The 15,127-nt window shown below is 40.3% G+C and overlaps 1 protein-coding gene and 1 pseudogene across 1 annotated transcript in view; both read right to left on the reverse strand.

Moving 5' to 3' along the window:
- The window catches only part of CDH13 (cadherin 13), a 1,400,946-nt gene that overhangs the window by 1,199,135 nt on the left and 186,684 nt on the right, over positions 1 to 15,127 (reverse strand). The window lies entirely within an intron of this gene.
- On the reverse strand, positions 855 to 11,703 carry LOC118543693 (large ribosomal subunit protein eL34 pseudogene; annotated as a pseudogene).

The following is a 15,127-nucleotide window of genomic DNA, read 5'->3' on the forward strand; positions in this document are numbered from 1 at the left end:
TTAATAATCTAGCTAAATGTGTTACTTGTCCTAAGTGAGTTGCTAATGGAACTAATCTACTGACCACAGCATGTATTTAGCAGAACAGTCACAAATGTTTAGAAACAAGACTATCTCTCTGTCAGTGAGGATGCCCTGTCCTCAAAAAGTGGAGCTTCTTAGGGACAAAAGGTGAGGCTACAGGGACAGTAAGTAATCTGGTCACACCAAGGGAGAGACAAACAGAAAGCCAGACAGATCTGTTGCAGAAAGCAGCAGATGCAAGCCTGAGCTGACCTTTGAAGGTTATGCTCATTGCAAATTCCTTTTTCTTAAGGGTTGTCAGGCTATCAAAGTAAAATTTTCAAAAAGTTAAAAACACGATTCTCATATAAACAATGAGCATATGCCAAAGTTTTATTTAACTTATCAGTGAGAGAACCAGCAGGATGACAAAGCTGGATACAGAAATCAATACATACAGGAGGGGGATTGCTGCATGAAGTTTGCTAAATCAGATTCTAAACTAGCTAGTGTCCTACGAGGCAATAAAAGCATAACCAGTGGGTTATCTTTCTATTGCACATAAATCATTTGCATCTCTACCAGACAAAAACAATTTGTTCCTTGTCAGTTATTAGTAAATAGTAAACAAAATTACATTCCCCTAGAGCAGGGGATCAGCAAACTAAGGCGTATGGGCCATTCCGGTCTGCCTCATGTTTCTGTAAATAAAGTTTTATTGGAATATAGTCACACACATTTGTTTTCCTACTATCTGTGGCAAAGTTGATTAATTGTGACAGAGAAAATATGGCTTGAAGAGCCTAAAATATTTGTTATCTGGTTTTTGGTTTTTTTTTAAGCCTTCTGATTTTTTTTATTACTCAAAAAAGCTTCATTTTTTTATTTATCTTTCTGACTCTGTGCTTGGGCCTTTAACACTTTCACAACGATTTTCTGCTCCTCAATATGGAAAGCATGCTTGATCCTGTCACGAACACACTTAGCACACGTGGAACCACCATAGGCCCTGCTGACGTGTTTTTTCGTTTTGGACAACCTCATAAGGACTTTAGGTCTCACAGCACGAACTCCCCGAAGTCGGCCTGGCACACGCCACGTGCAGATTTTGGTGCTTTCCCAACATTCTGGGTATAAAGGTAAACGATTCTATTACCAGGGGTTTGGGACAGCCTAGTTTTGTTAGAGGCTGTATTATAGGACAGCCTGCGACTGTAGGTCAAACGCTGGACCGTTCTGAATGCCTATGGACGCCGTCCCCAGAAGAGGACTGTTATCTGGCTTTTTATAGAATATGTTTGCTGACCCCTGCCCTAAATAGTCAACACTTAGGTGGGCTTGTTACTCAGTATCCTAGGATGACACTGAAAAGATACGCAAGTGTCAAACCATCACAATGGACACTTCAAGTATCCTACAATTCTTTTTGTCAATTATATCTCAATAAAGCTGAAAAAAAGTAAAATAAAATTCTGCACTAGGAAAAAACAGAATGGACATGCTGGAATCTTTTGGCTTTATTTACAAATTTCAGCTAGACAGATATACAGACCAATTGATAGATAAATGGATGGTAGATAAATAGATAGATAGACGAATAGTTGTTTTTTGTTTTTTGTTTTTAAACAAGGCTAACTGCCCTTCAGGGTAAATGCAACTTCCACTCCAATAACTATGGCTGAGGAAGTCTACCACTTTCCTAGGGAAAGGATTATATAGATGGTCAACCATTATTTTTTTTAAAGATTTTATTTATTTATTTGAGAGAGAGAGTGAGTGAGAGAGAGAGAGAGAACACAAGCTGGGGGAGAGGCAGAGGGAGAAGCAGACTCCTTGCTGAGCAAGGAGCCCGACATGGGGCTCCATCCCAGGACCCTGAGATCATGACCTGAGCGGAAGGCAGACGCTTAACCAACTGAGCCACCCAGGCACCCCTGGCCACCATTATTAATATAGAATTAATAGAAGGGGAAGATACTCAGCAGGAAGAGTAAAATGTCCTGAAGACTCTCCTTGGCCCACAGCTCAACCTTTTGGTTCACTTTTTCCTTTGATGAGACCCTGCCCACACAGCACTAAGAACTGGATTTGACCCCATCTCTGTCTGGAATGGCAGCTATTCCCTGAAAGACTTGGAGGCCCTGTTTGAGAGTGTCTTAAATGAAGACAGAGAGGGGAGTCGGGAGAACTATAAGAATGTCCATTGCAGAATTCTTTAATGGCAACAAAGTAGAAATTACCTAAATTGTCAATGATAGGGCATGCTTAAATAAAAATGGCTTAAATTAAGTCATGCAATAAATACTCTGAAATCATTAGAAACGGAGATAAAGCTGTGTATTAGGGAAGACATCCATTATATATTGTGGAAAGAACAAATCTGGTCCCAAAGAGCATGTACAATATGATTTATTGTTTTAAAAGATACAAATGCATGAAAAAATCTGGAAGGACAAACATCAACTTGCTAATAGTTATTACCACTGGGTAGTGAACTTTTATTTTCTTCTTTGTGATCATCCGGTTTTCTTTATCCTAATTGTTCTATGGGGGGTGTGAAATGACCTGTATCATAAATAAACATTAAAGAGTATTTTAAAAGACCTTCTTCATAGGGAGCTGTGTATTATCAGTTGTTAAGAGAGGGCAACTTGTTTTTATTTCCAATATATGCATCTATGTCAATTTAAGACTTTTTATTAAAAGGATGTAGTATAAATACTTATCCCCAAATAATCTAATGCATCCATGTCATTATAAACCATTATATGAAAAGTAACTTTCCCAAAGAGGACAGGTCATCACAGAGGAGCCAAAAAGAGAAAGAACATGAGTGGATGTGTATGCTATGGCAAATACTGACAAGTCGAATTAGCTATCTTTTTCAGAACAATGTTAATCCAATTAAGATTCTAATCGTTTGATACAAATATAACTAATATAAACCAGCATTTCACATGATAGTATGTAAAACTAACCCATATGACCCTCTACCTAAAGAATATGCCATATAAAATGGTAACTTTTTAGGACCAACAAATATTAAGAATGCAGTAACATTCTCCCTCCGTTTCTTATTTTCCAAGTGACATCCTTGGCCGGCTTCTGGCATTCTGTACATTGCAATATGCCAGGCAGTCTCCAGGTAAAAAGATCATGGACATCGATCCAACACCCCCATTGCAATCTGTTTGGATCTGTTGGCCACATGCAATCTGGTCCTGAGGTCAAACTGTTCCACTGAAATCTGAACAACTATTTTGCTCAGAGTTTTCTGTTTTTACAAAACAACAAAATATAAAATGACATGAATACCACAAGATATGTATCTAACACATTTGTTCAATAGCATGAATTGTAAATTTTACATATGGTACATTAGTGTCTAGGTTCTAAGTGAATGGTACTTCAAATCCCCTTCTTTGTCTAGAATAATAAAGAAGTATAGAGTGACAGTGTCCACTCTGTCTTTTTCTTCTCAGGGTAAAAGTATGTGCAATTAAGAAGGATTACAGAAAAAAGAGGTATGGAAGAAGCCTTAAAGAAATTTCATTAAGAAAATTTAATTAAGAAATGAATACTGACACCTTTCTCATTTTTCATATGAGAAGCGGCACTGGATAGGACCCATAGAACAAAATAGGCTTAGGTTGGACTTAAAAGTTCATAGGGAAGAATTTTACTCGATTCTGATACCTTATATAAATTTGTATGGAGATGTACCTAAATCAAAAGATTGTATAGTATTTAGATAGACAAAGAAGAAAGAGCTAAATGCATGCACGATCAAAGGAAGTTTAGACAATTTATATTTTTAAATGCTAGTTGATTTATTCATGTTGCTATGTTAATGCATTTAAAACGAGCCTTGACAAGGCAATTGGGAACGTGCCCTAAGGAATCATTCCACAGTGGAAATTTGTGACCAAAGAGGTCTTTTTTTCAAACTGACATTAGTTTTTCAATGAATTAATTGCAAATTTCAAGAATTATGAGATTTCCTAAGTTATTTGTATTAGGAAATGAACAGGAAAATGTAATTATTTTTCCCCTCAAATAATATTTGAGGTCTGAAAAGAAGCTATGAACTATGTCATATTTCTTGTATCTTTCTGACAGTTTGTAATTACTTTTAATGCTGCCGTTCTCTAAATTATTAATGTTAATCTGTCATGACAGGGGCTGAAGAGAACCAGTGATTATATGCCTTTTTACTAGCAAGGCTGGTTTTAAATAAATGTCTTAATCACAAGAAAATAGAAGAGTAGTTACTTTAAAGGAAATAGACTTGTACCTTCTTCAGGGTTCCTCCCATCCCTTAATATAAAGTAAATGCACACTGACAACAGTTTGGGCAGGATGACAATCCATGCAATAATTTCTGAAAGTGACATCGTGTGATGACACCTGGTGATTCACAGACTCACAGAGTTGTAAGGTGTCTTAAAAGCTCATTGACTGCACAACTTGCTTTCCAATGCCCGAACCATCTCTATCAATCATGGCCTGTTCTCTGAGTATCTTCAAAGTGACAGGGAACTCCTTCCCTCCAAAGGCACCCATTTCTCCCTTGAGTCAAGATCTTGCTTCCTATAAATTCTACCTACTGGTCTTAGATCTGTGTTTTAGCAACACGTAGGACAGGCAGGTTTTCTTCTCAATACTTGCTTGTAACCCTTCAAATATTTGGATATATCTTTGGTATTCTTTCTGGGTCTTTTCATTTCCAGGCTAAACATACCAGCTTCCTTTAACAAGCTCCATGAGATCAGGGGCCCTCTGTTTCATTCGCGCCTGTATCTCTAGCTCCCAGCATAACATAAATAATAAATAATAGTTGGAAGAACAAATGTAAGACTCTATTAATCATCTCTAGTTTCCCACATTTTTCATTTCCAATGACTAACAAACTTGACTGCTCTTTTCCATTCCTTGGCCAATCACATCCAAACTCTCACCTCAATTCACCAAAGAATGGGAGATCCATTCCCCAATTTCCTCTTTCTGCACATTTACACCATCCTTACTTTCTTTCCTTTTGTTTCAAAGAAAAAAAAGCCTCTTATTTCTATCCAAGGCTAACACCACCATCTTACTTGTTCTCCCTTCCACCCCTCCTTCAGCTATATTTCTAGTCTACCTTTCATCTCCTTACTTACACTGTCAAGTATCAATATGCTTGAGCTGGCGCCTTCCTAAAAACAAAGCTTTCCCTCTATCTTGCCTTCTCCTCAAAAATTGCCACCTTTTACATCACTGCCAACATCTGTAATCACTTTCTACAGACACATTTTAGTCTCTGTTATAAAATTATCAATATTTCATTGCTAATATAAAAACACACACAGTTGAGAAATGGGAAGTGCCACCCAGACTTTTTTTTTTTTTAAGATTCTGCGTGTGGTGAAAATAATTAGTGAGCATGGACTGCTAATAATGAGGTGTCAATCAACTGAATTCAGAGACAAACTGAAGGACAGGACCAAGTTCTATTGTCTAATAAACAAATGTTAGCCCTCTGCAGAAACCTTCTATTGTTCAACATCAACTCATATTTATGCAGACATTGGAATAAAGCTTATCTATCCATAAATATATTTTTTACAAAAGCACACACAGGCAGAATTTTGATGGTCTAAACTCTGTTGCAAAAATAATTTGAAAGTATGCTTTTTAAATGCCTCCCCATTTTAAACTTCACTGTCAAAATTAAATAATGCCATAACCATATCTAACTTTAATTTTCAGCTTGGGTTAATAAGATCAGAAATGAAACCTCTAAAATACATTCTTACGTTTGCTTTTTATTAACTTGTCTTAACATCTCTATGCTTCACATTTTTGCACGGCTCACCATTTCTTCATGGTCAATAAATCAAGATCATGATTTTTTTTTTTAAGCAAGTGGTTGTATTAGGGAATCAGAACCATGTAAAACATTTGACAATAATTAAAACTGTAAGACTTTTAGTAAGCACTAGGCTAATTACTTGATGTGCATTGTTTCTCTGAGTGCTGGAAGGTATAATATTGCCTCCATTTTATAAATGAGGAAACTAAGGTTCACAAGGTTGTGTAACATGCCTGAGGTGACACAATCAGTAAGGGGCAAAGCTGTGATTCAAAGACTACAAAACCATGCTCTCAACCAGAACAACATTCCATGCCATTATATTATTTAAACTCTCTCCCTTGAGTTAAGAATTAGGACATGGAGGGGCACCTATGGGGCGCGTCCGACCCTTGATTTTGGCTCAGGTCATGATCTCAGTGTCCTGGGATCAAGCCCCACATTGGGCTCCACACTCAGTGTGGAGTCTGCTTGAGATTCTCTCTCTCCCTCTTGCTCTTCCCCCAACTTGTGTTCTCCCTCTCTCTCTCTCAAATAAATAAATAAATAAAATATTTTTTTAAGAGAATAATTAGGACCTGGAGGTGCAGAGAGGTGAGTGGCTTATGCAAAGTCACACATTGTTAATTCCAAAAACCTGTATCACCCATCAGGTCACACAGCATCTGGGGAAAAGATGATTTCCAATTATCCTAGCTCCTTTCTCAGGATCCAGTTTCCCCTGGACAGCACTGGAGCTCTGACTGGGGAGATATGGTCAGGTAGGACATGATCAGTAACTAGAATTTAAGGGACAGGAGAGAGAAGACATGAGAGCTTGAGTCTCTAGTTCTTTATCTGCTAGTCCCTTTAGCTCTGCCCCCTGCGGTGCAACCCCATATTAGGGAGCAGATAAGAACTAAACAGAAACCTCTGTGGCCTCAGCATTTTTTTCTACAAGCAGAGCTTTAACAACAGCCTCTATACTTGGGGAATACAGAAATGACAGAGCCCAAACCCCCTTGGTAATGGAGTGGAATCATCCACGCAGCCCCTAGTCTGACAAACACTGAATCCTTGCCCTACTTAAAGCAAAAAATCAAATTAAATTAAAAATAAAACCTACAAAGCCCACACCACCACCAAAGTCACAGAGAACTTTTGCTGAGTTGTACAAGCAGAGGACATTTTTGCAGAACACATTTGCATTTGAAAGTACCAACACATCCTAAATGTGCAGTGTATGCACAGATCTGTGCAGTAGCAATTAGGAACAGAAATAACCAGCGCAACTGAATTAGAGTTGATGAGATTCTGGTGTTCAAGGCAGCCGCGTCCTTTATATGACTAATCCCCACACATTCTTGGGGTTTCAGATTAGATGTTGCTTTTTCTACAGTTTCCCAGACTCCCAAAGTCTAGGGTATGTGCCTATCTGATGAGTTTCACCTTGTATTTCTCCTTCTCATGGCACTTGTTGCCTGAGGTCAGTTTTGCCAGTTTACTTCTTGGTTTCTTTCACTAGATGTAGGCTTCGTGAGAGCTGCCTTATACACTGTATCACTAGTATGTCTCACAATGCCTGGCACAAAATAGTTGCTCAATAAATGTTTTGGAGTGGATTAAGAATAAACAAGCAGAGGTGGAAAATGAGACAATTACTTACAAAAAGTAAAAAATCTATCCAACTCAGATATCAGCTCCAATTATAGAATGTCACAAGACCAGGATATGACGTGGTAAGTGGTGGCCATACAACTGAGTCAGAAATATAGAACCATAAAAAAGGAAACTATCAGGTCCAGACCTTGATGGCATCATCATGCTCACTCCTGGATAAGAACTCTACTCAAACTCTATCCATGGCAGCATTGGCAATTATATAATACCCATGAACTGGTATATACCTACCTTACCAACTTATCTAAGATTCTCTCTTTCCCTCTCCCTCTGCTCCTCCCCCTGCTCCTAGTGTGCTCTTTCTATCTCTCTCTCCCTCTCTAAAAAAAAATCCATGTTGTTTTAAGTTTGTGGTAACCTGTTACAGCAACAACAGAACACTAATACACCATCCTTCTCCCTATTAAGTCTATTTAGCTACTCTCTGTTACTACATATCACCCATCTATCCATCTATCATATGTTGTCACTTATCTATTATCACCTATTGTATTATCTTTTACTTACCTATTGTCTGCCTCAATACTATGTATTATATCCAACTATTCTTCTGTCTTTGTTGCCTGAACAGACTCTGTTCCCTTAAAAGCAGCCTTCTCTCTCTGACTTCCGACCTCTACCCCCAAACACACATGCTTTCTTCCTGGGAAAGGCCAGCAACAACCACCACAGAGTGACAACTTGGATGGTGAGCCCATAGGCCATGGGAAGCCTCTGACCTGCACCCGCCCTGGTATCCCTGTCTCTTCCCACAGCCTCACATCTGGCTTATTGTCCTCTGCTTGACCTTCACTCAAATAGCCTGCTCAGCTATGGATCCTGACTCCACCCTTCAATACTTAGTTCCTCCCAACAGGTAAGTACCTAACTACCCCATCCTTAACCAGCCCAGGTTCAGTCACTCCAACCAATGACCAATATGGCCATGGCTGTCCAAGAAGGACTCCAGAAAGTCATCAAGACATAGTTCATTTACTTCTATGAATAGTATCTGTTTTGTTCTAAATGAATTTTTCTTCTTTCTTTATAAAGACCTGATTTCAAACAACTTTTAACTATTATTAAGATACCCAAATCAGGAAACTGTCACTTACATTCACCATTCTGGTACCAGGAAGCATTATGTCTTAGAGAATGGTGCCAGCACAGGGCCAAGAGGCCTGTTGGGACGTGTTACCTCTCACAGCAACACTTAGGCAATATTTCCTTATAAAAGATACAGTGTTGTCCTTCTAAGATCACATGCCAGAACTGAAATGGCCATATAAATCCAACCTCATAAAATAAGAGTCAATTTTAACTATTGAAGCCCTTAGAAATATAGGTCCTACAACATATTACTTGCCATAATATTAGATATGAGGGTTTTATATAAATATATATATATGTATATACATGTATATATTAAAGTATATATAAATTTTGAGTCCTTGCTTTATGCCAGGTATCAGATATACATACTTTTACCTACATTTCTTCCGAAAATCCTTACAACTCTATAAAATATGTCCCGCTGTTATTGGCATCTAATAGATGAGAGGTTAAGAAACTTGAGGTCACAGAGCTAGAACATAACAAAGTCGAGATATAAAGCCAAGGCTAACTCTCTGAACTATCGCACTACATTTTGTTCTTATCATGGTGAGAGGGGCCAGGGCGTGAAGGAGCATCCTTGCTCCTCGGATGAATCACATCACACCCCTGGCCCTCACTTCTGAAATGAGGGAGGTGGACCATGTGCTCCCTCAGGCTCCATCAAGACCCAGTGGTCTGCAGTTTCCTGCAGTGGCCCCTCTGGTTGGGTTCCTCCCTAGCCAGGATACAGGACACAGATGGATCATCATCACCTTTCTCTTTTCCACATTAACCTCCTGATGTCATGTACATCGTTGTCCTTCCCTTTTTCTAAAGATCATTTAACACCCCATTTATTCACCTTTGATAATGCTCTTCTTTCAAGGTACAGTGAGAGGAACAGCTTTCAAGGTGATTTCTCTGTACTGAGGGCATATCAGGCTCTGGAGGGCCCCCACCAACATCTTGGTTCTGGAGCAGACAAATGCAATGGGGCCAACATCAACAGTAGAAATAATAATCTAGGCTAGTGAGAGGTAGACAGGTTGACCAGTTCTTTACTGGAGAACCAGAGTGTAGCTGGCATATTTGCTCTAGCAACACCATTTAGGAACTGTCCATGCGGACCCTGAGCCACAGGGGGAGTATCTCATGATGTCAGAAGAGTAAATGCATTTCATCTAAGTCGCCAACTCCAATCAATTATGAGTGGGCCCCCGGAGTGCTGGGGTGAAACACACTTGGAGATGGGTCTCAGCACAGCAGGAAAGAGCACTGATGGATTAATGATGTCTGCCAGAGCAGAGGACTAGAAAAGAGGCACCAGGCTCACTGCCTACTCACAGACCCCGCAACGTCAGTGGAAGGCACGCACTGTGCCGTCAAATCAGCCTCGGTTCAAGTATCAGCCCTCGCATTTACCAGCTGTGTAATCTTGGGAAAAATTCTTAAACTTTCTGAGTGTCGGCTACAATGGAATAGTTGTGGTTATAAAGATTGAAATGTTTGGGAAGTGCTTAGTTAGGACCCACTAACTCCTTAGCAATTACGCATAAATTTCCTCAGAGAAAAGACAGTGCAAAGAATGCTGCTAAGTACAGCCAGGTAAAAATGCTCTCCTTCTGGGGCGCCTGGGTGGCTCAGTTGGTTAAGCGACTGCCTTCGGCTCAGGTCATGATCCTGGAGTCCCGGGATCGAGTCCCGCATCGGGCTCCTTGTTCAGTGGGGAGCCTGCTTCTCCCTCTGCTTTCCCCCCTCTCATGCTCTCTCTCTCTCTCCTTCTCGCTCTCAAATAAATAAAATCTTTAAAAAAAAAAAAAAAAATGCTCTCCTTCTCTCCATCCCCTGAATTGGGCCAGAAGTCACAAAGTGGCAGTCATGGGCTCAATTTTGCCTTTAGACCTATTTTATCTGGTCCATGTTGTTGGCTTACATGGTGTCTAAATAATTTTAGAATCAGTTACAAGTTTATTTCACATTTTTTTAAAAATCTATACATCTTACTTCTTTGAAAGGTTTGATCTGACAAGATTGGCCCCATACTCACATGGTAACAGTCCACGGGAGCTAACTAGTGGCTGCTGCCTTTGGAGGGGTCCTGGACTCCTTTTTCTTTCCTTTTTTCATTGTGGTGTATGTCATATATTCAGGAAAGTGCATAAAATACACCACAGTTTAAAGAGTAATTATAAAGCCAACATCTATATAACCGACTCCCAGGTCAAGGAATGGAACATAGCACCCCCAATCTGTCCTTCCAATCACAGCCTCAACATCCCTCCAGGGTCACCACCACACTGACCTTTGTAATAATCATTTTCTTGCTTTTCATTTTATTTTTACCATGTATGTATGTATCCCTAAGTACATAGTTTAGAGAGCTGTACGGACATGAACTCTTACCGAATGCCTTCTTTTGGGTCTAGCTAACTTTACTCAACATGATGTTTGGGAGATTTACTGAGGTTGACAAATTACATTTATTTTCATTGCTGTGTGGGATGACCCAGCATTCTTTCTGTCATCTCTCCACCTGGTCCTATTATAGGCATTTGGATTTGTGTTTTTATAACTGGACATACGGCTCCCCTGATGCAGAGAAATAATTATCATTATAATCATGGTCCACTCTCTGACCACTCTAGCCAAGGTTCCCAGCTTCTTCTGCAACCCCACTGTGAGCTCAGCTTGCTGATATCCCCCATGAGGCTTCAACCTAAGTAGGCTCAGTCTGTGCAATTCCTGCTCCGTGTCTCTCCTCAATTCCTAGTGACCTCCCAGCACAGCCAGTAAGTGACCCAGTCAGCTAACGCTGACTGCCCTGTATTTATTGCTCCCTTCCTCCCAATAAGGAATTAAGAGATTCAATGAAGCCAGAACCAGATCACCCTTCCAGTAGCACATCAGGCAGCTCACAGCAGCTCCTCCATGGCTGTTTGTCATTACCTTGGCTTTATGAGTCTTCGTCCAGCCCTCAATCTGTGCAGACAGCTCCTCCGCCAACCCAATTTGAATTAATTTGTCAAGCAAAATTTTGTGAAATAATGTATCAGCTGCATTACTGAAGTAAGATCTATGACTTCTACTGTGATCCTTTCATCTTCTAATTTAGCCATTCTATCAATAAAACCAATCAAGTTTTCTTGGCAAATTTTTCTTTATAAATCAGCTTTATGGGTCATGGATCCATATTCTTCTTGATGTTTATGGATTTTCATTCCTAATATCAGTTCCATTGTTTTACTACAGTGGAAGTGAGACATCTAAGACAATGCAAATACGGGTGCTTTCCAATACACTTCTGGCTATAAAAGTCAAACTCAGCATTTCAGGGACGCTGAATGGCTTTACTCTACCAACCCTCTGTGGTGGGTAGAGAACAAAGTTCCAATCTTCCAGGCTGGCATATAAGGCCCTTTGACCACCTGACCCCAATAAGCCTCCCAGTCTCATTTCTCCTATGCATGAATGACATGACAAGGCCCTGATGTGTCCAAATCATTAATCCTTTGTACTCTTTCTGTAATGCCCCTTGTGTCGATTAGAACTCTTTAGGTAGTGAGTGACAGAAAGCCAAAGTAATGGCATAAGTTAGCTTAAGATAAAAAGAAATATATTGGCTCATATAATTTAAAAGCTAGGGATAGCACTGACTACTGATGTCCAGTATTCACGTACCACTTGATCAGGACTTCAGCAAAGATATCACTCTCTCTCTCTCTCTCTGTATCTCTGTCTCTCTCTATCTCTATCTCTGTCTCTGTCTCTTTCTCTCTCATACATTCTACCTTATAGTCACATAAATGCTTGCGGTTTTTCCAATATTTACATTTCTCACTTCCAATCCTAAAAGATAGAAAGTCTCCATGGGATATTAGAGGGATTTTCTGAATTCTTCATTCCTTATATGTTATAATAATTATATATCTATGGCCATTCTCAACTGAGAGTGATTTTGCCCCTGATGGGATATTTGACCATGTTTGGAAGCATTTTTGCTTGTCACAACTTAGGGGGCATGGTACTGAGGCCAGAGGTGTTGCTAACATCCTATAACGCACAGGACAGCCCCTACCACAAAGAATTCTCTGACTCCCAATGTCAATGGTGCTGAGGTAAGAAACCCTTCTCTATGCCCTTTGCCTTCTGCTGTGTGAACTGACAGTGAATATATTTCTCTCTCCCACTAAATGCAATAAAACACTGTGTCTACTGCGCAGACCCAAACTGGTCTAGTCCCACTTGGATTGCACACGTAGTCTACACAGGGATGACCTGGGTCTGCACACGACGTATACAAGGTGCCCTGCTGAGGGGTGAGTGGGGCTGACCTGGGTCTGATGGACAACTGACCAGGCAGTGCCCACAAAACGGTACCCAACTAGATGACATCTTTTCCCAATTTTCATGGATTCCCCACAGTGGCAGAAGAGGAAGTCAGGCTCTTTCCTGCATCTCTGGCTAGATTTATATGTTCACTTATTAAGATTTCTACATAGTTCATGTTATTCTTTGAGGTCTTAAGAAGGACATGATGAACTGCCTGCTGCATTAGCAAGCAGACCTGGTAGATGGCACATGTGGTTTCTAGGTAATCCCCCTTGAAGCATCATTCCTGTGTCCCTCCCCGTCCAACAAACTCATCAGAAACTCAGTCTTCTTAGAGGCAGTGCCTGTTGTTGCAGGGTGAGGATCTTGACAGACACCATGGTAGTAGGCTGAGCCTAAGATGCCCCTCAAGTTTCCTGTCCCCTGGCATACATGGCCTGTGTAATCCCTGGGACTGTGAATATGCAGAGATATCACTGCCATGATTATTTATGTTATACAGAGATTTTACAGATATAGTTACATCCCAAACCAGTTAACTTTAAGATAGGGAGACTGTCTGGGTGGGCCTGACCCAATCAGAGGAGCCATTTAAATCCAGGTCTAAAGGTCAGCAACAGAGGAGGTCAAAGCTTCAAAGCACAAGAAGAATTTGACATGCCATTGCTGACTTGAAGATGGAGGGGCCTACGTGGCCAGGAATGTGGGCAGATGACAGTCAGCAAGGAAATGGGAACCTCAGTCCTGCCACCACAAGGAACTGAATTCTGCCAACAACAACAAGAATGAGACTGGAAGTGGATTCATCCCTAGAGCCTCCAGGTGAGAACTCAGTCCAGCCAATACCTTGATTTCAGTCTGGTGCAGCCCTAAGCAGAGAGCTTAGGCATGCTGTCCTGGACATCTAACTAGAGAACTGTGGGCTAATGAACGGGAGTTGTTTAAGCTAATAAATTTATGGTCATTTGTTACAAAGCCATAGAAGACTGGGCGCCTGGGTGGCTCAGTCGTTAAGCGTCCGCCTTCGGCTCAGGTCATGATCCCACGGTCCTGGGATCGAGTCCCACATCGGGTTCCCTGTTTGGCGGGAAGCCTGCTTCTCCCTCTCCCACTCCCCCTGCTTGTGTTCCTGCTCTCGCTATCTCTCTCTCTGTCAAATAAATAAATAAAATCTTAAAAAAAAAAAAAAAAACAAAGCCATAGAAGACTAAGACAACCATGAACAGACCTCTAGTCACACAAATACCTCAAGTCCTTTGCTAACCTCAAAACATTTACTTTCTACTTATTCCCACTTTCTTTCCACACCACTGTAAAGTGTGAATGATTTACCTGAGGTTTTGCAAGCTCAGTCACACCTGAGTAAATTTTTTTCAGCCTAAGACCAATGGAATTTACTTTTCACAGGGTTAAACCATAGTTTCTTTTAACACTCCATTAATACTCAAGGTTGCACCTGACCTTGATCACCCAGTAATGCTCATTTTAAGAGCCTAAAGCATATTATTTCTGAAACAAAATGCAAGCATACTATTTTTTTAAAAAAAAAGCAGTCACCCTAATGCTGAGCTTCACCCAAGAGCTGCAGGGTTTCATGGCAGGCCCTTTGGATTATTTAATATTCTCTTCGTCTCTACCGGAGGCTGTGAGCCTGAATAGAGATGATGTCTTGGGATTGTTAAACATAACTCCAGAGTGCGTGCCTGAAACACATTCTGGTTGCTAGAAGATGTAAGATACAAGAGGCAGGGCTGGTCTACGCTGATGTAACTCTTCCTACTGAATCCCCAAGCTTAGCCACATAAGAATTTTAAAGTATTTGGGCCAAATGTTCATCTACTTGCAATTTAAGGGATATTTAAAAAGTTATCCACCGGGTCCCACTATAATTTGAAAGATATATTGGAAAGAAGTATTGGGACTTGTGAGAAAATTTCTTGATCATGAATTAAAATTTCATAACACCACTACAGCACTTTTGATGGTACTTTTGTCTGCCTATGAAGCATTTCCCTTGAGTTCAGCTGTTCCATTTGCATTTTTAATATTCAGTTGTTTCTAACTCATGCCCAGACTTTTTGACCATGTTTATATTAGAATCTAGAGAAGAGTACCAGCAATTCCCAATTGTTTGCTACATGCTCCTATAAGTTGTTTTTAAGCCAGATCATTGCACAAAAACACTCTTTTTCTCTTGGAAACACTTTTGTA

This window comes from Halichoerus grypus, chromosome 15 (assembly GCF_964656455.1).
Source record: "Halichoerus grypus chromosome 15, mHalGry1.hap1.1, whole genome shotgun sequence".
In the NCBI taxonomy this organism is placed as follows: Eukaryota; Metazoa; Chordata; class Mammalia; order Carnivora; family Phocidae; genus Halichoerus; species Halichoerus grypus.